The 25,346-nt window shown below is 37.7% G+C and overlaps 1 long non-coding RNA gene across 1 annotated transcript in view; it reads left to right on the plus strand.

Annotated features, from left to right (window-relative positions):
* Positions 1-24,927, plus strand: part of LOC107848130 — a 45,346-nt gene extending 20,419 nt beyond the window's left edge. The window contains exons 2-3 of the long non-coding RNA XR_001667828.2: positions 8,250-8,310; positions 24,586-24,927. This is a non-coding gene — a long non-coding RNA (uncharacterized LOC107848130). The remainder of the gene's footprint in view (positions 1-8,249; positions 8,311-24,585) is intronic.
* The last annotated feature ends 419 nt before the right edge of the window (positions 24,928-25,346 follow it).

The following is a 25,346-nucleotide window of genomic DNA, read 5'->3' on the forward strand; positions in this document are numbered from 1 at the left end:
ATAATAGGGGCAACAAATCTCAAGGCTCAGGCCAATCCTAATATGATCTAAGGGCAGACAAGGAGTCATCGCAGAAAGAGTTGCAGTCATGGGGGCAACAAAGCCCATTGTATATTCCATTGACAACGTGCCCAAGCTCTCAAAATATTGCTTTAATGTCAGCCCCACTCGGCTAGTTTTGACAATTCGAAACATTAAAGAAACCAAATTCCTAAAGTGCCTTTGGACGATCTCGGACGCTAGGGACAAGAGTCTCTTATACAAATTCCATGAGACACATGACCACGACTCTCGAGACTGACTCCACCTTTGAGAGGCAATTTCGAAATTATTAAAAGGCAGCTACCTTAAAGAATTCCTAAGCTAGCAAGCTAAGGTTAACTATGGACAAAAAAGTCGAAGGCGATTAGATACTCATAGCGTGAAGGACTTCATGAAAGGCAATCAATTTATTTAAGGCTACAATAAGATAGGTAACTATACTTTCTTTTTGAATTCTATTTATTTAAGGTTTCCTTTGAGTTATCTCGTAGGCATGCACAGAAGATTTGAAAGGACATGTTGCACTTTATTTTCTTCGAGCAGTTTTATCCCAAAAAGAGTTTCTAGCAAGGATTTTAACAAGGTAGCAGTAGAGACTTTCGGGTAAAAGTTAGGAAAAACCTTTTTTCATTCTCTTGGTGGTAAAAATAGTGATCTATGATGGAAGAGTGAATGGAAAAAAATTAAAAAGATTAGCATTTGTCTATGCTTTCTATATTGATTTCTATCTTAGTTTCGTAAATAAATTTCTCAGTTAAGTCACAAGGTGGATGATGGAGGCCCCCGGCTAGAACTTTCTCTCTTTGAGGGACATAAGGAGAAGAATCTAAAGGTGATCTCTCCATACCCCAAAAGGGGGCGAGTCTACGACTTTAGGATTTATACGAAGGATCGCAAAAATAAAAAAGAACTCTACACAACCCGATAATAAGACTTAAGACTATATTTCATAAGCGAAGGCACCAGATATACGACTTTGTTTGGAAGCTTACCATGAAACTCACACAGACTAATCATTCAATAGCGAAAGGGCTTGGCACCATCATGAGGTGCACCAACGATGCCCAAACGCGAGGTGGGCACAAATAATTATCTGTACTAAATTCTCTCTAAAAGGGCTGGAGACGAGTGGATTTGAGAAGCCTCGGGCAAAAAAGCTCCTATAGGAGAACTCTCGCAAGCAGTAAGGCAACCTTAAACTCACAGATAGACACATGTAATGTGGTACCATGTTCTTCCACTATTAGGCTTAAAACTGCCAAAGCAAGAATGGAAAAACCAGGCCCCAATATTAATAAGGCCGAGGAGAACGAGAATAGACGTGTTCCCTATAGTTTTCTGTTGCCCTGAGCCTCGCCCACAATTTTACCTTATCCTCGTCAAAAACAAGGAGAAATTATTTGAGTATATGCTCCGAGATAAAAAAATAAGGATAAGAAATAACTATGGGAAAAAATTGGAACAAAAGTGATAAATCTAAGGGAACCTAAAGAAATCACCATAAAGATGAAGACAATTTTTATGAATGGCCTTGTTACTGGGAAGAAAGATGTAGAGTATAACATAATGCTAAAGTTAGTCATTTATATCCAGGAGACCTTTAATGAAAGGAAGACAAAGATCCTAGATGAGTTCCACACATTCGGTCCGATCAAACATACTAAATCCCGAAAGGGCGGTACATAGTAATCAATGCACTCGGTTGTCCCATCAGAGGAATTTGATGGTTCATATCCCTCTATTTTTGCCCATGACACTAAAGTCCTAGATAGCTGAGGTAAGGATCTACACAAAAGAGGTCAATCTCAAGGCTCAATAAAATGTGCAAATCACTACGGGTCAGGTTGATTAACCCCAACATCATCCCATTTGCATCAACGCCAAGAGGCATCGAAGATATTTGAGTGGGAGAGATGGGAAACACCACCGAGATAAGGAAATTTTGTAGGACCATTAGGGTGTTGGGAATTTAAAATAGCTTGACTAAGACCACATCATAAGCATTATTAAAACCCCTTTTTGAGGAATATAGGAAAAATGTGCTCATCCTTAAGGACTCTAAGGTGGACTCCACCCTTCTTGAAGTTGGACACCTTGGATAAGACCATAGAAAAGGTAAAGGTGCCCAATGGTCTCACTGTATATTTCCAAGAATTGGCCTTATCTGGTGACTTGGTTGTGGTTGCTTACCTTGAAATGGTCTCATCGAGCCAAAAGTTTGTTCAAAATGAAATAACAATAAATTTTTACAAAAAGGATTAAGCAAAATTGAGAAGACAAAAAGATTTATTACTACCATTTAAATAGGGAAAGATTACATAATACAAGGCTTGAAATCTAGTTTACAACAACGACTAGGCATCCAGGTATGCATCTGGATGAAGTAGCTCTCTATTTCGATATGCTAGAGAAACCTCCTTCAGATCGACCCTTTTATTAGAAATAGGGAAAGATGCCCAAGTCTCGATATAAGGGGGTAAAATCTCATCTACTTTTCTTGACAGTGGTAGAAAGAGCAGTCTAGCAAACTTCTGATTATGAGGAAAGGCCACTGAAGAAAGTGGACTCCCAGGGCGAACCCCCTGCTACACTGTATCCTCTTCAACGTGGGACAAGTCCATGTCTCTCTTCGCCTTAGGTTCTCTCATCGAAAGTAAGTGAGAGACCTTCAAAGCAAGGAGTTCACACAACAGCCACATATGTGGCACATAAGCATCAATATCATGGGAAGAGACTGTGGCGGCTATAGAAAAATGTAGTTGGTCAAAGCACTACCTGCCACCCTCACTCTGATTTTTTCTATAGTCATTACCTTACTCTTATTAACAACCCAAAAAAGGAATCTTGAAAATGAATTGTCAGGATCAAAGACAAAAATGAGGCATAGACTATAGAAAATGCAATAGGCGAATGCTTCCAGTTTGAAAGGGATTTGATGTTTGCATAATTGACGATAGTTTGAAAAATAGAATGTGTGCAAAAAAAGTCGAGAGAAAATGGAATTTATAGGCCAAGAGTCTCTAGAAAAGAAACACAGATGAGCGACATGTGGACGGCCACCCATAAAAAAGAAAATTACATGGTATAGCCCTAATAGTGGGTGGCTTTGGATTTTTGGCCCCCATAAGAAAAGTCTTTAAAGACTAGCCTTCCTTCCCTTTTAAGTATAGTACAAGTAAATTTTTCCCCTCTACACCTCAAATATTTTTAAACTTTTCATACTCATTTGTCTCTCAACTTCTATTTTTATTTTTATTATTTTTACTTTTTTATTCTTCCTTTATTTTTATTTTCATGTTTTAATTCATTTGTCTCAACCTTTATTTTTTTCTATTTTCTCAAACATTATCTATTTTTTTTCCTTTTTTTAAATCATTTGTCTCAACCTTTATTTTTCTTTTATTTTTTATTTTTATCATTTCTTTTTTTCCTCATTTTTCTCAAACTTTATTTTTATTTTTCCTCTCATTTTTGTTTTTCTCAATTTTTATTCTTCATTTTTTTCTTAATCTTTATTTTTTCTTGTCTTTTTTTTCTTAATCCCTTTTTTTAATTTCTCTATTTTGTTTGTTCTCTTTAATCTTTTTTCTCAACTTCTATTATATTTTGCTAATAAATAAAAAAAATTGGATAATCCTCAAAGGTGTAATACCCCGTACTAATCTTAGCTCGATTCAGCTTTTAGTTGCATACATAAGAGGCTTAAGGCATGAATTCTCACGAAGTGTTGGAGACTTAGTCATTTTTAGGACCTCTAACTTTGAGAATTTTGATTTTGATTTTTCCGACCACGAGACATTAGTTTTTGAGTTGATTCATATTCAGGGATGTAAAAGGTATGTCTCAGAGAAGTTTTAGATTTTTCAGACAAGGTTTGGGTTATGTTTGGATCACAAAACCAATGGATCACCACAATAAACCCGTGACGCAGCATTAGTCCCAATGTCATCCAGACCACGTCGCAGTAAGGGAAATTAATGACCACAATAAGACTGCATCACTCCATCAGATATTTGGAATTTCTTGGGTTTGGCTAGCTATTATAGACAGTTTGTTGAAGGGTTTTCTTCTATTGCATCCCCTATATCTCAATTGACTCAGAAGAAAGTCAAATTTCAGTAGTTAGATTCTTGCAAAATGAGTTTTCAGAAGTTGAAGACTTGATTACTTCCACTCCAGTTTTGACTTTGCCAGATGGCATAGATGGGTTTGTAGTTTACTGGTATGCTTTCAAAGTTGGTCTTGGTTGTGCATTGATGTAGAGAGGTAAGGTCATATCCTATGCCTTTAGATAGCTTAAACCCCATGAGAAGAATTATCTTACCCATGATCTTGGGTTGGCAGTAGTTGTTTTCGCCTTAAAAATTTGGAGACACTATCTTTATGAGGTTCATGTTGGTGTGTTCACTGACCATAAGAGATTACAGTATGTGTTCACGTAGAAAGATTTGAATCTTCGTCAGATAAGGTGGCTTGAGTTGTTAAAAGATTATGATATGAGTTTGTTGTATCATCTGGGCAAGGCCAATATAGTGACAGATGCCCTTAGCAGGTGGTATATGGGTAGTGTTGCTCATGTTGGGGAGGATAAAAAGAAGTTAGTTCAGAAGGTTCATCAGCTTGCTACATTAGGTGTTCGGTTGGTTGATTCAGCTGAAAATAGTATATGGGTTCAGAATGGGTCGTAATCTTCATTGGTTGCCGAAGTAAAAGAAAAGTAAGATAGGGATCCTGGTTTGGTTAAGTTGAAGGAGGCGGTTAAAGATCAGAAAGTAGAGGTTAACTCCCAAGGGGGAGATGGTGTGATTCGTTGTTAGGGCAAGTTATGTGTTCCATGTGTTGATGGTTTGAGGCAGCACATGGTTCGCGGTATTCTATTCACCCAGGAGCCAATAATATGTACCACAATTTGCGGGATATCTATTGGTGGAGTTGTATAAAAAAGGATATTGTAGAGTTTGTGGCTAAGTTTCCAAACTGTCAACATGTTAAAGTTGAGCATCAAAGGCTTAGTGGTGCATTACAGGAGTTTAGCATCCCCACTTGGAAATGGGAAGTGCTGAACATGGATTTTGTGATAGGGTTGCCTACTATGCGTCATTAGCATGATTCGATTTGGGTGATTGTTGATAGAATGACCAAGTCAACCCATTTCTTGTCAATTCATACTTTGTACTCAGCTGTGGATTATGCCAAGCTTTATATTAGGGAGTTGGTTAAGTTGCACGAGATTGTGTTGTCTATCATATCAAATAGAGGTACTCGGTTTACCTCTCACTTTTGAAAGGCTTTTAAGAAGGGCTTGGTACCCAAGTTCATCACAGTACATCTTTTCATCCTCAGATGAATGGTCAGGAATAGAGGACCATTCAGACCTTAGAAAACATGTTGAGAGAATGTGTTATTGAATTTAAAAGTAGTTGGGATGACCACTTACCTTTAATTAAGTTTGCCTATAATAATAGTTATCACTCCAATATTCAGATGTCTCCATTTGAGAATCTCTATGGGAGGAGATGTAGATCTATTATTGGTTGGTTTAAAGTAGGTGAGGTTGCTTTGATAGGGCCAGATTCAGTGTTTGAGTCAATGGAGAAGGTTCTGTTGATTCAGGAGAGGCTAAAGATAGCCCAAAGCCATCAAAAATCTTATACAGATATGAGGAGAAGAGATCTTGAGTTTGAGGTTAGTGATTTGGTTTATTTGAAAATTTTGCCTATGAAAAGAGTTAAGATATTTGGCAAGAAGGGGAAGCTCAGTCCCTGATATGTTGGCCCTTATAGAGTCTTGAACCATTTTGGGAAGGTGGCTTACTAGCTAGAGTTGCATGCAGATTTAGTATTCGTACATCAAGCGTTCCATGTTTCTTTGTTAAAAAAGTGTATTGGTGATTCAGCTGTAGTTGTTCCTTTAGAAGATATGGGTGTTAAGGATAGCCTTTCTTACGAGAAAGTCCCAGTTGAGATCCTTGATCGTCAGATTCGTAGGCTAAGGAATAAAGAAGTTCCATTGGTTAAAGTCCTTTGGTGGAATCAATTTATTGAGGGCGCTACTTGGGAAGCAGAAGCAGATATGCAAACCAATTACCCTCATCTTTTCTCCGCAAACTTATATTCATCTTGAGGTAACAATTTTTTCTTAGATTGACTCTATTCCATTCTCAGTTTCAGCTATCTAACTATTCCTATGTCATTACATATATTCACAAAAATTAGTTCAATTCATGTATTATGTTTCAGACTCAGTTATATCATCATGTTCCAAGTCATGCATGTTCAGTATATGATCTCAGTTACCTTAGTACAGTACTGTCAGTCTAACCAGTCTCATTCGAGGACTAATGTTCTGAAGGGGGAGATATTGTAATATCCCGTATTAATCTTAGCTCTATTCAGCTTTTAGTTGCATGCATAAGGGGCTTATGGCTTGAAATTTTCACTAAGTGTTGGGGACTTAGTCATTTTTAGGACCTGTAACTTTGAGGATTTTGATTTTGGTCTTCTCGACCTCGAGACATTGGTTTTGTAGTTGATTTATATTTAGGGATGTAAAAGGCATGTCTCAGAGGAGTTTCGAATCTTTTGGACAAGGTTTGGGTCATATTTGGATCACTAAACCAGTGGGTCGCAATAATAAGCCCGTGATGCGGCATTAGTCCTGATGTCATGCAGACCGCATCGCGGTGAGGGAAATCAACGACCGCATCGCAGCGAGGTTGTTGCGTCCAGTTCTAAATTTAAATGACTGAGGGGCAATTGGGTCTTTTCCCCCTCAACATAATTGTTCATATCACGACTTGGGGCATCAGTTAGGGATGTATTTGCCCTTCTTATCCAAAATCCTCTTAAGAAAACCCTTTTTTTTTTCCAAGAACAAAAATTGAGTTCCTTTTTCCCCAAGAAATCAAGAATTCAAGTTTCCCAAGTTCAAGAACCTTCAAGAAAGCATCAAGATTAGTGTTTTCCTATCAAGTTAAGATGCTTAAGGTATGTGGGGTGTTCATTCATGGGTCCCTTTCACCCATGGATCCCAGAAACCCTCTTTTAAATTAAAGAATGGATTTTTCTATTATTTTGGTATTTTACATGTTCAAGATGAGTTTAATTCATGTTTTCCTTGGTAATTTAATCCAATTCGTCCCAGTTTCCCATACCTTATTCAAGTGAATTTCATGTTGTTGATTTCTCATGTTTAGAATATCCTCATGTTCAAATCCAAGTTTTCCACATGTTTGGTGAAATTCTATGTCAGGGATCTACAGTTTTAAGTTCCCCCCTTTCTTTTTGACTTTTTCTCTCTCCTTTTGTTTGTGCTTCCACCCGGGCTTTTCATTCTGTTTTATAGAGACCCGAGGAAATTCTATATAATAATAAATGTAGAAAGGTGAGGGTGAGGTACTTAAATGTTATATTTTATGATCATTCAGTGCTGGTGGGCTATGAACACCCGATACCTACGTGTTTTACATGATTTCAGATTTTCAAGTAATGATTTAATTAAACCATGAATATTCCTATTTATTCAGTTGATATGATCATGATGAGCTCTATCAAAAATAATGTTTAGTTGACCTTAGTTTAATTCAATACCAGTGTCAGTTCAGTTGGGAGTAGGATTTAGCACCGAGCGAATGCAGGGATGGCAGCTTTCCCGTCTGTAAGGCAGAGTCGTTAGTAACAGTCCCTGTATTCCAGAACTACGTAGCCAGCATAAGATACGAGGGGTCACCCGTCATTTTAGGCTCGACTTCCTCTTAGGGGCCACCCGTCAGTTTAGGCTTGACAGCCTGGTCCTTTGGGACATCAGATTAGTGGATCCACACAACCAATGTTGGTACCCGTGGCACGGTGCTGACACCCTTCCAACTAGCGTTACAAGTTGGATCCCAATTAGCTCAGATTGGGGTATGTCGGTTACATGATACCTCTTATAGTTTTCGTCAGTATTTTAGTATATCTCAATTCAGGTTTTCTTGACCAAGTGTATAGATCTGATTTACAGTTTTTCAGTTACATAGATTTTAGTTTCTCAATTTACAGATTATTTTTGAAATATGTTTATACTTGGTCTTGCATTCTCAGATTTTACATGTTCATGCATTTATGCTCAATTATCTTATGCATTTAAGTCAGTCCTTACCTCACTTACCATTATATTAAAAGTATTGATCGCATTCTTTCTTTTCGCTATGTTTTCTTATAAAATAGGTTTAGACACTCCATTTCCCGACTGCTCGTAGACAGCTTAGCGTACTCTGCAGCAATAGTGGTGAGTCCTCATCCATCGAGAACATGATTTGTTTATTTTAGTTACATCAGTACTTCCTTATGTTCATTAAGTTAGAGTTAGTTGGGGTCTGTCCTATCAACTTCTCAATCATTTTAGAGGCTTTTAGACAATCATACAATTAGTCAGGCAGTTAGTCAGTTACCAGTTCTTTCAGTACTTTTTCATTGTTTAGATAGACGATTGGCTTTCAATATTTATCAGATGTTTTAAACTTGTGATGTAATCACATCTCAGTATTCAAATTGGTATTACTTCAGCAGATTATCTTCTGTATATGTATTTTATTATTATTTTATTCAGCGCTAAAAACATGACCAGTTCATGGGTTAGCTTGTGGTCACTTGTGACCGTAAGCACCGTTGTCGCGACTGGGGGTAGCTTCAGGTCGTGAAAAACTTTGTATCAGAGCCTAAGGTTTTAAAGTGTCCTAGGGAGTCTGAAAACCGCGTTGAGTAGAGTCTTGTTCATGGGTGTAAAGCACACCACACTTATGGGCAAGAGGCTACGAGATGTTTTTAGAAAAGTTCCCCTTCTTTCACTGTTCATGTCATGCGAAAGAGAATGTACTCTATTTACAATCTCTTTTTATCTCATCCTTCATTTCATTTGTAGACAATACCTCCCAGAAAAAACAACAGAAAAAGGAATAGGGATCAGCTTGTACCCCCACTTATTCAGGAAGATTCTCTAAATGAGCATGTCTCCCACGCCGAATTTCAGGATGCTTTTACTACCTTAACCCATTCAGTAGCTGCTCAGAACAACCAGCATGCTGTTGCCCTAGCCAACACAGTTGAAAATACGATTGCAGTTAGGATTTGGGATTTCACTCGAATGAATCCCCCTCTGTTTTGGGGATCCAAGTCTGAGGAGGATCCGCAAGTGTTTTTTGATATGGTGCAGGAAGTGATAGATATCATGGGCATCACTTCGAGTGAGAGTGCAGAGTTGACTGCATATCAGTTGTAGGATGTAGCTCACACCTGATTTAAGCAGTGAAAGGAAGGTCGTGGTGTTGATGCGACGCCGATGAAGTGGGAGGAGTTTGCCACAGCTTTCTTAAATAGGTTCTTTCCCTTAGAGTTGAGGGAATCTAAGCTTCAGGAGTTTATCAATTTGAAGCAGGGTAATATGAGCGTAAAGGAGTATTGGCTTAAATTCACTCAGTTGGCAAGGTATGCTCCTACTATGGTAGAAGATAATAGGTCTAGAATGAGTAAGTTTGTATCTGGTGTAGCTGATAGTGTGGTTAAGGAGTGTAGGATTGTTATGCTAATTAAAGAGATGGACCTATCTAGACTTATGGTTCATGCTCAACAGATTGAGGAGGAGAATCTTAAGGAGAGAGAGAAAGAGAATAAGAGGGCCAGAACAAGTAGTTTTAACTTTTCTTAGCCAAGATCAGAATGTGATAACCACTCTCAGCTCCATTAGAAATTTTGAGCCCCAACTCTATCTTCAGCTAGTGCGCCAGTGCCTAAGTTCAAGAAAGACAGTCGAGATAGAGCGTCAGTCTCTAAGTCCCAAAGTAGTGTGAACAGTGTTTGTACTAATCCATTCTTCGAGAAATGTGGTAGGAATCATTAGGGTGTGTGTAAGGCTGGTAGTGATGTGTGTTTTGGATGTGGCAAGCCAGGCCACAGGATCTGAAAGTGTATGGTGGTTGCGCAGAGGGGCAGAAGTGATCGCCAGCAGGGCTAAACTACTTTTTTAGTAGCTCCAGTACGTCGCCTGACTCAGTAGGGCACCACCTCCAGCGCAACTAGTGGCAACGCCAGAACAAATTATATGCTCTCCAGACTCAGCATGATCAAGAGAGTTCTCCGATGTGGTTACGGGTACGTTACAAGTCTTTTAAATTCATATGTATGTTTAATTATACCCTGGAGCTTTACTTTCTTTTGTGATTCCTTATATAGCAGTCAATTTTGATGTCTGTCCCATATCTTTAGGAGAGCCTCTCTTAAAGTCTACCCTAGTGGGTAAATCTATCATGGCCAGACGGGTATACAGAAATTGCCCGGTCATGGTATCTTAGAAACTTACCTTAGTTGATCTTATAGAGTTAGAGATGATTGATTTTGTTGTCATTCTTGACATGGATTGGCTTCACTCATGCTATGCCTCAGCTGACTGTAGAAATAAAATCGTTCCATTTCAATTTTTCGATGAACCAATCATTGAATGGAGGGGTAGTACTTCAGTGCTTAGGGGTCAGATTATTTCTTATCTTAAGGCAAGAAAAATGATATCTAAGGGGTGCATTGTCATGACCCAAAAACAGGGGTTATGATGGCACTTGTTGCGGCGTACTTTGATAAGTAAGTCTATCACCTAAACTGATACCAAAAGGGGAAAAGACAGAAATATTAAGGTAGTCAATATTATTTCAATTTCATCCACGAATTTTCACATGTCTCATATACCAAATAAAGTAAGAATATAATCACAATACATCAATGGTACCATATTAAGCATCTTAACAACACAATACAATTTTTCACATGTAGTTAAGGCTATTAATATCACATAGGACCCCACACGGTCACACATATCACATAATAACTCAATTTTGTCAATTACATCACATACATGCCACCACATGGGCGCAACACATAAATAACCATTTTTCATGATTAGTTCTCACCCTTAACATGCATTTTGTATCATCATTTACTACCTAGCCCAGTCTTAAAGAGTTTAGCCATAACCTACCTCAAAAGTCGAAACTGGTCTGCTACACTTCGAACCCACAACCTTACTCTCCACGAATGATCCCGAACTCCACTAAAAATATCAAATATGAAATCTATGCGTTAAAAAAAAAAAATCAACGACGATCATATTGACTATATTTTATTCGGGGTCAAAATGAACTCCTGAAATGGGTTTTTTAAAAAGAAAGGCAAAATTGAAACTTTAATTCAAAAACACGTTCACCATATTTTTAAGAACCTACAGCTAAAACTCAAGTAAAATTGAGTAAAAAATGAGGTTAAAATCTAAGAAAAATCACTTTTGAGCTTTACCGGGTAAAATCTTTGGAATCCGGGTTAAAATCAAGAATCAGAGTTATTTTGAAAGACTAAATTAATGAAAAAACTAATAATTATAAGATAAAAAATATTATTCAAGTGAAAAGGAGTGAAATTTGGATTTAAAATCATGCCCTAAGATTTTTGGAATTTTGAGAAATTAATCAAGAAATTACTAAGAAAAGGATGAATTCTTATCTTAAATTCGTATTAAAATCAAGAAATAAGCGTTAATCTAGCTTCCCAAGCTCCCGCAAACTTTACTTTTAATCTCTCACATTATTTTAGGGTTTAACTCTCAAAAGGCAAGATGAAAAATGAGCAAAATAGGCCAAAAAGAGTGAAAAAGTTGTATTTTTTTTTTGGTTAGGAAAAAGTTGTATTTATTATAGATTTTCTGCAACATTTAGTACAGATTTTTTCCCCTTAAGTCGAAATGGACTTCGACAAGGTGCCCGAAATTCGTTTGGAGTCTGATATACGCAAACGAATAATGCAACCATACTAAATTCGACATTCCAAACGCGTTGACGATATCAAATTTTCAAAAAGATATTTTTTTTCGCAAAGTTAACCTCCTAAATTCGAAATCACAATTTTCCAAATCGAGGGTCAAAATAAGATTTAAAATCCGTGAAATCATATCAAACATGCTAACACCCTAAAATCAAAATTCAAAATCTGCTGGCAAAGTCGGATTTTTCATCCGAGGTCGTTTCGACCAAATATGGGTCCCACACTCATATTCTCAATTTTTCAACTTTCCGACCAATAGGTTGAAATGAGCTTGGGTGCATTGAAATCTGAACCAAAAGTATACCTAGCCTAAGATCAATATTCAGAAGCTGCTAGCGCAATTCATTCGGCCATCCGTTGCACGGATCAAAAGATATCCACATAAATCCAAAATAAGGCTTTCGAAGCCATCAAAAACCATAATATCGCATAAATGATACCAAAATGCATCAGAAGTCATGCCAACACTCCCACACCCCAGAAATATCATAATACAACTATGGAGAGAGGTAAAATAGTCAAATCACACAAAATCATAAATTTCACACGTTTCATCAAATTTTTAGGTCGTTACATCATCTACCACTAAAAATCTAGTTTGTCCTTAAACTAAAGCAATGAAATACCTAAATCAATGAAAAGTTGGGATAGGAACTTTGCACATTAGACTCAACCTTTCAAGTAGCCTCTCTACAGGTCGATGTCGCCACTGAACCTTAACCACAAGGATAACTCTAAAGCGCAACCAGCTAATATCCCTAGCGAAAAAAAATGAAAACTGGCTCCTCAACAAAAAGCAGCCGCTCATCTAACTGAATTGCCTCCCAACGAATGACATGAGACTCATCAGGAATAAAGCGACGAAGCATAAAAACATAAAAAAACTGGATGAACAACTGATAGATCAGGGGGCAAAGCCAACTCATAAGCTACATCACCAACAGTTCAAAGAATCTCAAATGGACCAATATACCTCGGGCAAAGCTTCCCCTTCTTCCCAAACCTTATTACACCCTTCATAGGTGAAACTCGAAGAAAAACATGATCACCAACACCAAATCTAAAGGCACAAAGTCTACGATCAGCATAACACTTCTGTTTACTCTGAGCCACTCTAAGTCTATCCTGAATGACACGGACTCTATCCAAAGACTCACAAAGCAAGTCTTTTCCTTGAGGTCTCACTTTTGAAACATCGAACCAACCCACTGGGGAGTGACAACGCCTATCATACAACACCTCAAAAAGAGTCATATCAATACTGGAATAGTAGCTATTATTATATACTAACTCTGCTAAAGACAAATGCTGCTCTCACGGGATACCAAAATCCATCATGCATGTGCCGAGCATATCCTCCAAAACCTGGATAGTCCGCTTTGACTGGACCTTAATCTAGGCGTGAAGTGTTATGCTGAGATCAACCCAAGTAACCAACTCATCCTGAAAAGTCTTCCAAAAGTGAGATGTGAACACAGGACCTCGATCTGAAATAATGGAAACTGGCACACCATGAAGATGCACAATCTCACAAATGTAGATATGAGCCAACCTCTTGGTACGGAATAAGACCCAAACCTGAATAAAATGAGCTAACTTGGTCAATCAATTTGCGATGACCCAAACACTGTCAGAACCATGAAATTTATGAGGCAAATTAGTCACAAAATCCATTGTGATCCATTCCCACTTCCACTCGGGAATAGGTAACCTCTGAAGCAACCCACCAGGCCTCATATGCTCAATCTTCATTTGTTGTTAACATAGGCAACAAGCTATAAAATCCGCCACATTTCGCCTCATACCACCCCACCAGTAATGCTACCTCAAATCACGATACATCTTAGTCACACCTGGATGGATAGAATATTTGGAATAATGGGCCTCCTCCAAGATTAACCTAATCCAATCACTACTCTCGATACACAAACTCAACCCCCAATCCTCAAAACTCTATCTGAATCAAGCGAAGCTTCCTTAGCCTCACCACTCAATATCTTATCTCGAATCAACCTCAATCCAACATTGTCAAATTGATGAGCTCGAATCTGCTCCATCAAAGAATATCTAGCCTCCACAAATGTCAAAATAGGCCCTGGTGTTGAAATATCAAGCCTAACCATCTAGTTAGCCAAAGGTTGAACCTCTAAGGCCAACAGTCTTTCCTGGGTCAAAAGATGTGCCAAGCTACCCATGCTAGTCAACTTTCGGCTTAAGCCATCCGCAACCACATTAGCCTTACCCGGATGGTAGAGAATAGCCAAGTCAAAATCCTTAAGCAAAACAAGCCAATGACACTACCTCATATTATGATCTCGCTGGGTAAAGATGTACTGAAGGATACGATGATCAGAGAAGATCTCACAATGAACTCCATACACGTAGTGCCTCCACAACTTCAAAGCAAACACCATTGTGCACAACTCCAAATCATGGGTAGGATAATTCCACTCATGAGGCATCAACTAATGATACAGATACGTAATCACCTTGTCCTCTTACACCAACACAGCACCTAAACCAATACGTGAAACATCACAAAAGACGGTAAAACACACGCCTTCCTTGGGCAAAGTCAAGATAGGAGCTGAAGTCAACAAATCCTTGAGCTTTTGGAAGCTCGCCTCACAAGCATCGAACCACTAAAAAGAAATATTCTTCTGGATCAACTTGGTCAATAGAGCTACAATGGATAAAAAAAACTCAACAAAACACCGATAATAACCTATCGAGCCAACAAAACTCTAAACTCACTCTAAGAATACACCAAGAAATCATCTTTAAATATAAAAACAAAGGAGTCAAGATCCGGTCGAAATACTTGGTTCATCAACTCCATGAACACGGAAGAGGCATTGGTCAACCCAAAGGACATGACCAAGAACTCATAATGACCATATCGAGTCTGAAGAGTTGTTTTTGGAATATTCAAAGATCTAATCCTCAACTGGTGATAATCGGATCTCAAATAAATCTTCGAAAACAACGTAGCACCCTGTAACTAATCAAATGAATCATCAATGCAGGGAAGAGGATACTTATTCTTAATCGTCACCTTATTCAATTGTCGATAATCAATACATATCCGCATAGACCCATTTTTTTCTTCACAAACAAGACAGGCGCACCCCAAGGTGAAACACTAGGTCGGAAAAATCTCTTATCCAACAACTCTTGCAACTAATCCTTCAGTTCTTTCAACTTTGATGGGGCCATCCTATAAGGAGGAATAGAAATGGGCTTGGTTCCTGGCTCAACATCAATGGAGAAATCAATATCTCGATCCAAAGGCATACTAGGCAAGTCTGTAGGGAACATATCCATAAACTCACAGACAACACAGACAGAATCTAAAAAATGAGGCAAAACAACACTGGTGTCATGAATATGGGCTAAGTAAGATAAACATTCCCTCTCAACCAATTTACAAGTCTAAACGTAAGATATAATCCTCTTAAGACCCGAATAAAGTATACCCTTCCAAGCTATCCTTGGCACACCCAGCGAAGCTAAAATCACAGTCTTAGCAAAACAATCTAAGACAACATGATAAGGAGCCAACCAATCCATACCCAAAATAATCATCAAAATAAACCATATCTAGCACAAGCAAGTCTACCAAAGTCTCATGCCCAATAAAAGTCACAACACAATATTGATACACTCGACCCACCACTAAAGAATCACCTACCGGGGTATAGATACACGAATAGGCATGGCAAGAGGCTCACTAACAGAATCAAAACTCAAAGCAAAATACAAAGACACATTAGAGAAAGTCAATCCGAGATCAAATAATACAGATGCAGGTCTGAAACAAATTAGGAAGATATATGTAATCACAACATCAGAAGCCTCTGCCTCAGGTCTGGATGGTAAAGCATAACATTGACCACGACCACCACCACGGGATCAATCATCTTTACCTCTTGTACCTCTGGTAGAACCCCTACCTCTCACAGCTGAAATAGGAGTAGCCTGAATAATCCAATGGGGATAGTCCCTGGCCACATTTCTAATGTCATCACATATATAAAAACCTCTATGATTAGCCTCAATAGGAGAAGGTACAACTGGGCCTAAATGGCCACCCTGAACTGCTGAACTAGAAAATCCACCAGCTGAACTCTATAAAATCACCTGCACTGGCCTACCATGGTATCTACGAAAACCTCTAAAATCTCTATCTTGATAGGTCTGACTCCTGAACTCACCAAAACATTATTCCTTCTTAGCGCCTCTCTGAGATGCACTAAGAATATCTTTTGTCATCTTAGCATGATCCACTATACCCTGGAAAGAAATCCCAAACACAACCATCTGAGATGTAGCCACCAACTAAAGAGAAACATCCAAACCCTTCATAAACTTTCAAACCTTCTCAGAATCGATAGAAATGCTATAATAGGAATATCAGGATAGGGCATGGAAGCATGACTTATAGTCAAAAACTGTCATGGGGCCTTGCTCCAAATGATCAAACTCATCCCACATATGATCTTCTCAATCTGAAAGGCATAAATCTCTCTAGAAAAGCCTCAACGAACTGATTCCAAGTCATCTCAGGAGAATCACGAGTTCTACAACTGACAAATGACCTTCACCAATCTCTCTTCGCATCTCTCAACTGATAAGATGTAGTATGAGCCACATTATTCAGGCAGAAAAAGTGAAATACAACTTAAAATACAGGGTATGAAAGAACTTTGCACGATAAAGAATAAAATAAGTGAAGATTCCTAAAGATGTCCTATAGCCTCTCGAAGATAGATACAGACGTCTATATACCGATCTGCAAGACTCGATTAGACATCCCATTATTACACCATTGAGACCAATGAAACCTGGCTAATCTGATACCAATTTATCACGACCCAAAAATAAGGGTCATGATGGCACTTGTCGCAGCGTACCTTGACAAGTAAGCCTATCACTCAAATTGATACAAAAAAAAAGAAAAAGACAGAAATATCCCAAGGTAAGACTTCTAGAACAAAGCCAAACCATGTAAGTAATTATAACAATGAAGAAAGAATTTATTCAAAAAAACAATTATGCCCAAAACCAGGTGTCAATAGTGTAAGAACTACTAATACAATCCAAGAGTTGAATACATCAAAAAAATAACCACAAAGGAATAATATTTGTCTCTGAATTCTAATAAAGACATAACTACTACAGAAAGATAGAGGTGAACTTCGGACACATGAATGTCGAACCGTTATTGGAAGCTCCAATAATTGCTCGAATCAAGCAAGTTGAGGTGCACTCGAGCTAGGACCTGCACCGAAAGGGCATAGTCGGAATGAGTATGGTCTACTTGTACTCATTAGGTATCATAGGCCGACCAAGCAAAGTAGTAAATAAAGCATACAAAAATATACACTAAGGGCACGTCACCTGCATTCAGAAAATGTCTCACAATGGTAGCCCACACCGCTTGCACTAACAGTTCTAATATATCTCACACATATTACAACATCACATCAAGATAGAATAAAAGTATGTATTATATCACATATAAGAAGAACAAAGGGGAACATGCATCTACAAGATCTTCAAATACAAGTAAAAAAAGATACCATAAATACATAGATGACAAGTCAATATGCCAATACAACACAACATAACACAATAAAGTAAGTGCAATTTATATGATGATGATGATGCACGAGGTCATCGCACAACCTCCAAGATCGTCACCCAATCTCTGTATACACCTACGGAGCTAAAGCTTCCCAACATAGGACCCATGGGGGGTTCGTCAACCCATATACAATCTACATATCTCATATCTCTTTTCTATCACATCCTTCGAAAAGGGTTTTATAAGGTGCTACAATATCTCCTCCGCGACTTATTTCTCGAGGAGGGTTTTAAAAAGGTGTTGCCAGTGTTTCTCAAATGTTGTCACAGTGCTACCAATATTTCATGAATGGGTATGATATGAGGATGTAATGCTCACAACCAATCACAATGAGTATTTTTACAATCAAACACAATGATATATTTTTACAACCATGTGAGCCAATATCCACTCATTATTTTAGTTTCATCAATGAACTTTCACGTCTCATATGCCAAATAAAGTATGAATACAATAAAATTAATCTAATTGTACCATATTAAGCATCTTAACAACACAATACCATTATTCACATGTATTCAAGGCTATTAATATAACATTGGACCCCATACGGTCACACATATCACATAATAACTCAATTTTGATAAGTATAACACATATATGCCCCACACGGGCACAACATATTAATATTAATTTTTCATGATTAGTTCTCACCCTTAACATGCATTTTTTATCATCATTTACTACCCAGCCCAGTCTGAACGATTAAGTCAATAACCTACCACAAAAGCCGAAATCGGTCCACTACACTTCAAACCTACGACCTTACTTTCCGCGTACGATCCTGAACTCCACTAAAAAGCATCAAATATGAAATTTACATATCAAAATAAAACCGACACCCATATTGACAAGTTTTGGTTCGGGGTCAAAACAGACCCCTGAAACAGGTTTTTGAAAAAAAAGAAAAAATTAGAACTTTACTTCAAAAATGTGTTTCTCATATTTTTAGGAACCTACAGCTGAAAACCCAAGTTAAATTGAGTTAAAAACGAGGTTGAAATCGAAGAAAAATTATTTTTTGAGCTTTACCAGGTAAAATCTTTGAAATCCGGATTAAAATTAAGAATCAGATTTGTTTTTAAGGTTAAATTGATGAAAAACTAGTAATTATAAGATAAAAATATTATTCAAGTAAAAAAGGTGAAATTTGGGTTTGAAATCATGTTCCAAGATTTTGGGGGTTTTGAAAAATTTATCAAGAAATTACTAAGAAAATGGTGAATTCTTACCTCAAATCCATAATAAAATCAAGAAATAGATGTTAATCTAGCTTCCCAAGCTCCCACAAACTTTACTTTTAAGCTCCCACACTATTTTAGGGTTTAACTATCAATAGATAAGATGAAAAATGAGCAAAGTAGGCCAAAAAAGGTGAAAAACTGTATTTATTGCAGATTTTCTGCAATATTTAGTACAGATTGTTTCCCTTTAAGTCGAAATGGAGTTCAACGGGGTGCCCAAGATTCGTTCGTAGTATGATATATACAAACAAATAATGCAACCATATTAAATTCGACGTTCAGACGTGTTGGCGATATCAGATTTTTGAAAAAATATTTTTTTTCACAAAGTTGACCTCCGAAATTTGAAATCATAATTTTACAAACCGAGGACCAAAATAAGATTTAAAAGCCGTAAAATCATACCAAATATGCTAACGCCCTAAAATTGTCATTCTGAATCTGCAAGCGAAGTCGAACTTTTCATCCGAGGTCGTTTCGACTAAATGTGGGCCCCATACCCATATTTTTAATTTTTCAACTTTCCGACCAATAGGTTGAAATGATATCGGGTGCACCGAAACCCGAACCAAAGATCAACCTATCCTAAAATTGATATTTCGGAGCTGCTTGCATAGTCCGTTTGGCCATTCGTTGGATGAATCAAAGGATACCTATGTAAGTCTAAAATAAGGCTATCAAAGCCATCAAAAACCACAGTATTACATAAATGATACCAAAATACATCGAAAGTTATGCCAATAACTCCCACACTCCATAAATACCATAATGCAACTATGGGGAGGAGTAAAATAGTCAAATCACACAAAATCACAAATTTCACATATTTCATTAAATTTTTTAGTCGTTACATGCATGTACCATCTTGTTTGAGTCAAGGACTCTAGTTCTGAGACTCCAAGCCTCGAGTCAATTTCATTAGTAAGGGAATTTCCAGATGTGTTCCCTGAAGATCTTCTCGAAGTTCCTCCTAAAAGGAAAATAACTTCGGAATAGATCTCCTCCCAGATACCCAAACTATCTCTATTCCACCCTACAGAATAGCTCCAGCTAAGCTTAGGAAATTGAATGAACAGTTAAAAGATCTCTTAGATAAGGGTTTTATTCGGAACAGTGTTTTTACATGGGGCACTCCAGTTTTGTTCGTGTGTAAGAAAGACAATTCTCTCAAAATGTGCATGATTATCGTCAGTTGAATAAAGTCACCATCAAGAATAAGTATCTACTTCCTAGAATCGATGACTTGTTCGACCAACTTCAGGGTGCCAGTTATTTCTCTATGATAGATCTCAGATCCAGCTATCATCAGCTTAGAGTCGGAGAATGTGACATTCCGAAGACATCTTTCAAAACACGATATGGTCACTTCGAATTCCTAGTTATGTCTTTTAGACTAACGAATGCCCCTGCAGCTTTCATGGACTTGATGAACAGGGTGTTTAAACAGTACTTGGATATGTTCGTCAAAGTCTTCATTAATATATCCTTGTCTATTCTCGTAGTGGGAATGATCATGCCAACCATCTAAGAATTATGTTGCAGACCCTTAAAGCTCATCGGTTGTCTCCCAAGTTCAGTAAGTGTAAATTTTGGCCAAGATCAGTATCTTTTCTTGACCATATTATTTTCGATGATGGCATTAGATTTGACCCTTAAAATACTGAAGCAGTGAGAAACTGGCCTAGACCCATCTCTCCATCAGATATTTGGAATTTCTTGGGTTTGGCTGGCTATTACAGATAGTTTGTTGAAGGGTTTTCTTCTATTGCATTCCCCATGTCTCGATTGACTCAGAAGAAAGTCAAATTTTAGTGGTCAAATTCTTACGAGAAGAGTTTTCTGGAGTTGAAGACTCGACTCACTTTCACTCCACTATTGACTTTACCAGATGGCACGGATGAGTTTGTAGTTTACTGTGATGCTTTTAGAGTTGGTCTTGGTTGTGTATTGATATAGAGAGATAAGGTCATAGCCTACCCCTCTTGACAACTTAAACCCCATGAGAAAAATTATCCTACCCATGATCTTGAGTTGCAAGCAGTTGTTTTTGCCTTAAAAATTTGGAGACACTATCTTTATGGGGTTCATGTTGATATGTTTACTGACCATAAGAGTTTACAGTACATGTTTATGTAGAAAGATTTGAATCTTCGTGAGATAAGGTAGCTTGAGTTGTTAAAAGATTATGATATGAGTTTGTTGTATCATCCAGGCAAGGCCAATATAGTGGCAGATACCCTTAGCAGGTGGTCTATGGGTAGTGTTGCTCATGTTGAGGAAGATAAGAAGAAGTTAGTTCAGAAGGCTCATCAACTTGCTAGATTAGATGTTCGGTTGGTTGATTCAACTGAAGGTAGTATATGGGTTCAGAATGGTTCGGAATCTTCATTGGTTACCAAAGTAAAAGAAAAGCAACATAGGGATCCTAGTTTGGTTAAGTTGAAAGAGGCGGTTAAAGATCAAAAAGTAGAGGTTTTCTCTTGGGGAAAGATGGTGTGCTTCGTTTTTAGGGCAAGTTATGTGTTCCAAGTGTTGATGGTTTGAGACAGCGCATGGTACACGGTATTTTATTCACCCAGGAGCCAGTAATATGTACCGCAATTTGTAGGAAATCTATTGGTGGAGTGGTATGAAGAAGTATATTGTAGAGTTTGTGGCTAAGTTTCCAAATTGTTAACATGTTAAAGTTGAGCATCAAAGGCTTAGTGGTGCATTACAGGAGATTAGCATCCCTACTTAGAAGAGGGAAGTGGTCAACATGGATTTTTTATATGGTTGTCTAGTACGCGTCATTAGCATGATTTAATTTGGGTGATTATTGATAAAATGACCAAGTCAGCCCATTTCTTGCCAATTCATACTTCGTACTCAATTGAGGATTATGCCAGGTTTTATATTAGGGAGTTGGTTAAGTTGCACAGGATTGCATTTTCTATCATATCAGATAGAGGTACTCAGTTTACCTCTCATTTTTAGAAGGTTTTTCAGAAGAGGCTTGGTACACATGTTCATCTCAGTACAACTTTTCATCCTCAGACAGATGGTTAGGAATAGAGGACCATTCAGACCTTAGAAAACATGTTGAGGGCATGTGTTATTGAATTTAAAAGTAGTTAGGATAACCACTTACCTTTGATTGAGTTTGCCTATAATGATAGTTATCACTCCAGTAGTCAGATGGCTTCATTTAAGGATCTCTATGGGAGGAGATGTAGATCTACTATTGGTTGGTTTAAAGTAGGTGAGGTTGCTTTGATAGGGCCAGATTCAGTGTTTGAGTCAATGGATAAGGTTCAGTTGATTAGGGAAAGGCTAAAGATAGCCCAAAGCCATCAAAAATCTTATGCAGATATGAGGAGAAGAGATCTTGAGTTTGAGGTTGGTGATTTGGTTTATTTGAAAATTTTGCCTATGAAAGGAGTGAAGAGATTTGGCAAGAAGGGGAAGCTTAGTCCCCGATATGTTGGCCCTTATAGAGTTTTGAACTATTTTAGAAATGTGGCTTACGAGCTAGAGTTGCCTGCAGATTTGGCGTTCGTAGATCAAGTGTTCCATGTTTCTTTGTTAAAAAAGTGCATTGGTGATTCAGCTATAGTTGTTCCTTTAGAAGATATGGTCATTAAGGATAGCCTTTCTTACGAGGAAGTCCCAGTTGAGATCCTTGATCATTAGATTCATAGGCTAAGGAATAAAAAAGTTCCATTTGTTAAAGTCCTTTGGCGGAATCAAGTTGTTGAGGGAGATACTTGGGAACCAGAAGTAGATATGCGAACCAATTACCCTCATCTTTTCTCTGCAAACTCAGATTCAGCTTGAGGTAATGATTTTTCCTTAGATTGACTCTATTCCATTCTCAATTTCAGCTATGTAACCATTCCCATGTCATTACATATATTCACAAAAATCGGTTCAATTCATGTATTATGTTTCAGACTCAGTTATATCATCATGTTCCAAGTCATACATGTTCAGTATGTGATCTCAGTTACCTTAGTACAGTACTCTCAATCTAACCAGTCTCATTCGAGGATAAATGTTCCTAAGGGGGAGATATTGTAATACCCCGTACTAATCTTAGCTCAATTCAGCTTTTAGTTGCATGCATAAGGGGCTTATGGCTTGAAATTTTCACTAAGTGTTGGGGACTTAGTCATTTTTAGGACCTGTAAATTCAAGGATTTTGATTTTGGTCTTCGTGACCTCGAGACGTTTTTTGAGTTAATTTATGTTTAGGGATGTAAAAGGTATGTCTCAGATAAGTTTTGAATTTTTCAGACAAGGTTTGGGTCATGTTTGGATCACTAAATCGGTGAGTCACCGCAATGAGCCCGCGATGCGGCATTAGTCCTGATGTCATGCAGACCGCATCGCGGTGAGGAAAATCAATGACCGTAATAAGAATGCATCGGAGCGAGCTTGTTGTGTCCAATTCTGAATTTAAATGACTGAGGGGCAATTGGGTCTTTTTCTCCTCAACCCAATTGTTCATATCACGACTTGGGGCATCAGTTAGGGCATTATTTACCCTTCTTATCCAAATTCCTCTCAAGAAAACCCTCTCTTTTCCCCCAAAAACAAAAATTGAGTTTTTTTTTTCCCAAGAAATCAAGAATTCAAGTTCCCTAAGTTCAAGAACCTTCAAGAAAGCATCAAGATTAGTGTTTTCTTTTCAAGTTAAGAAATTTAAGGTATGTAGGGTGTTCATTCATAGGTCTCTTTCACCCAGGGAGCCCAAAAATGCTCGTTTAAATTAAAGAATGAATTTTTCTATTATTTTGGTATTTTACATGTTCAAGATGAGTTTAATTCATTTTTTCCTTAGTAATTTAATTCAATTCATCCCATGTATGATTCCATGAAATAATTGATTTACTGATGCTTTAAATCTCAGTTTCCCATGCCTTATTCAAGTGAATTTTATGTTGTTGATTTCTTATGCTTAGAATATCCTCATGTTCAAGTCCATGCTTTCCACATGTTTGGTGAAATGTCTATGTCTTGGGTTGAACCATGATTTCATACTACAGTTTTTAGTTTAAATGTCATATTTTATAATCATTCAGTGTTGGTGGGTTATGAACATCTGATACCTACGTGTTTTACATGGTTTTAGATTTTCAAGTAATGATTCAGATAAAACATGAATATTCCTATTTATTCAGTTGATATGATCATGATGAGCACTATTAGAAAGAATGTTAAGTTAACCATAGTTCAATTCAGTACGAGTGTCAGTCCAGTTGGGAGTAGGATTTAGCACCGAGCGAATACAGGATTGGTGGCTTCCCCTTCAGTTAAGTAGAGTCGTTAGTAGCAGTCCCTGTATTTCAGAACTACGTACCCATCATTTTACGCTTGACTTCCTCTCAGGGGTTGCCCGTCAGTTTAGGCTTGACACCCTGATCCTTTGGGACATCAAATTAGTGGATCCACACAGCCAGTGTTAGTACCCGTGGTACGGTACTAACACCCTTCCAATTGGGGTTACAGGTTGGACCCCAATTAGCTCAGATTGGGGCATATTAGTGACATAATACCTCCTATAGTTTTCGTCAGTATATCTCAGTTCAGGTTTGCTTGACCAAGTGTACAGATCAGATTTACAGTCATTCAGTTACACAGATTTCAGTCTCTCAGTTTACAGATTATTTTAGAAATATATTTATACTTGGTCTTACATTCTCAGATTTTATATGTTTATGCATTTATGCTCAGCTATCTTATGTATTTTAGTCATTTCTTACCTCACGTACCAGTACATTTAAAGTACTGATCGCATACTTTCTTTGTGTTATGTTGTCTTATAACATAGATTCGGATGCTCAGTTTCCCGATCGCTCTTAGACATCTCAGTGTAGTCAGCAGCAGTAGTGGTGAGTCCTCATCCATCGAGAACATGATTTGTTTATTTCAGTTACGTCAGCACTTTCTTATGTTCAGTTAGTTAGAGTTAGTTGAGGGTTCTGTCTCATCAACTCTTCAGTTAGTTTAGAGGCTTTCAGACAATTAGACAGTCAGGCGGCAGTTAGTTAGTTACCAGATCTTTCAGTTCTTTTTCGTCGTTCAGATAGATGTTTAGTTTTCAGTATTTATCAAATGTTTTAGACTTGTGATGTAATCACATCTCAGTATTCAAATTGGTATTACTTTAGCACATTATCTTTCGCATCCGTGTTTTATTATTATTTTATTCTGCACTCACAGCAGGTACCAGCTCATGGGTTTGCTTGTGGTCACTTGTGACAGTAAGCACCATTATCGCAAATAGGGGGTAGCTTTGGGTCGTGACAAAAAGGATCTTCTTTTTTTGACATCAAAGCAAATTTAAGGGCATAAATTGTTGTTACGAAATTCTTTGGAATAAGTTTTGCCTCTAAAGCAAAAATTATAGAACAACACATAAATCAAGGCACAATGTGGTAGTGTTAAGTCTTGCTTGTGGAGCATAACTTGTTGTTTGAAAATTCTTGAGTTAAGTTTTGCTTCTAAGGCGAGAGTTACAAAACATCTAATAAATCAATAAACAATGTGGTAGTGTTAATACTTGTCCATTGGGCGTAACTGGTTCTTTTG

The sequence above is a fragment of the Capsicum annuum genome, chromosome 1 (genome assembly GCF_002878395.1).
Source record: "Capsicum annuum cultivar UCD-10X-F1 chromosome 1, UCD10Xv1.1, whole genome shotgun sequence".
Lineage (NCBI taxonomy): Eukaryota > Viridiplantae > Streptophyta > Magnoliopsida > Solanales > Solanaceae > Capsicum > Capsicum annuum.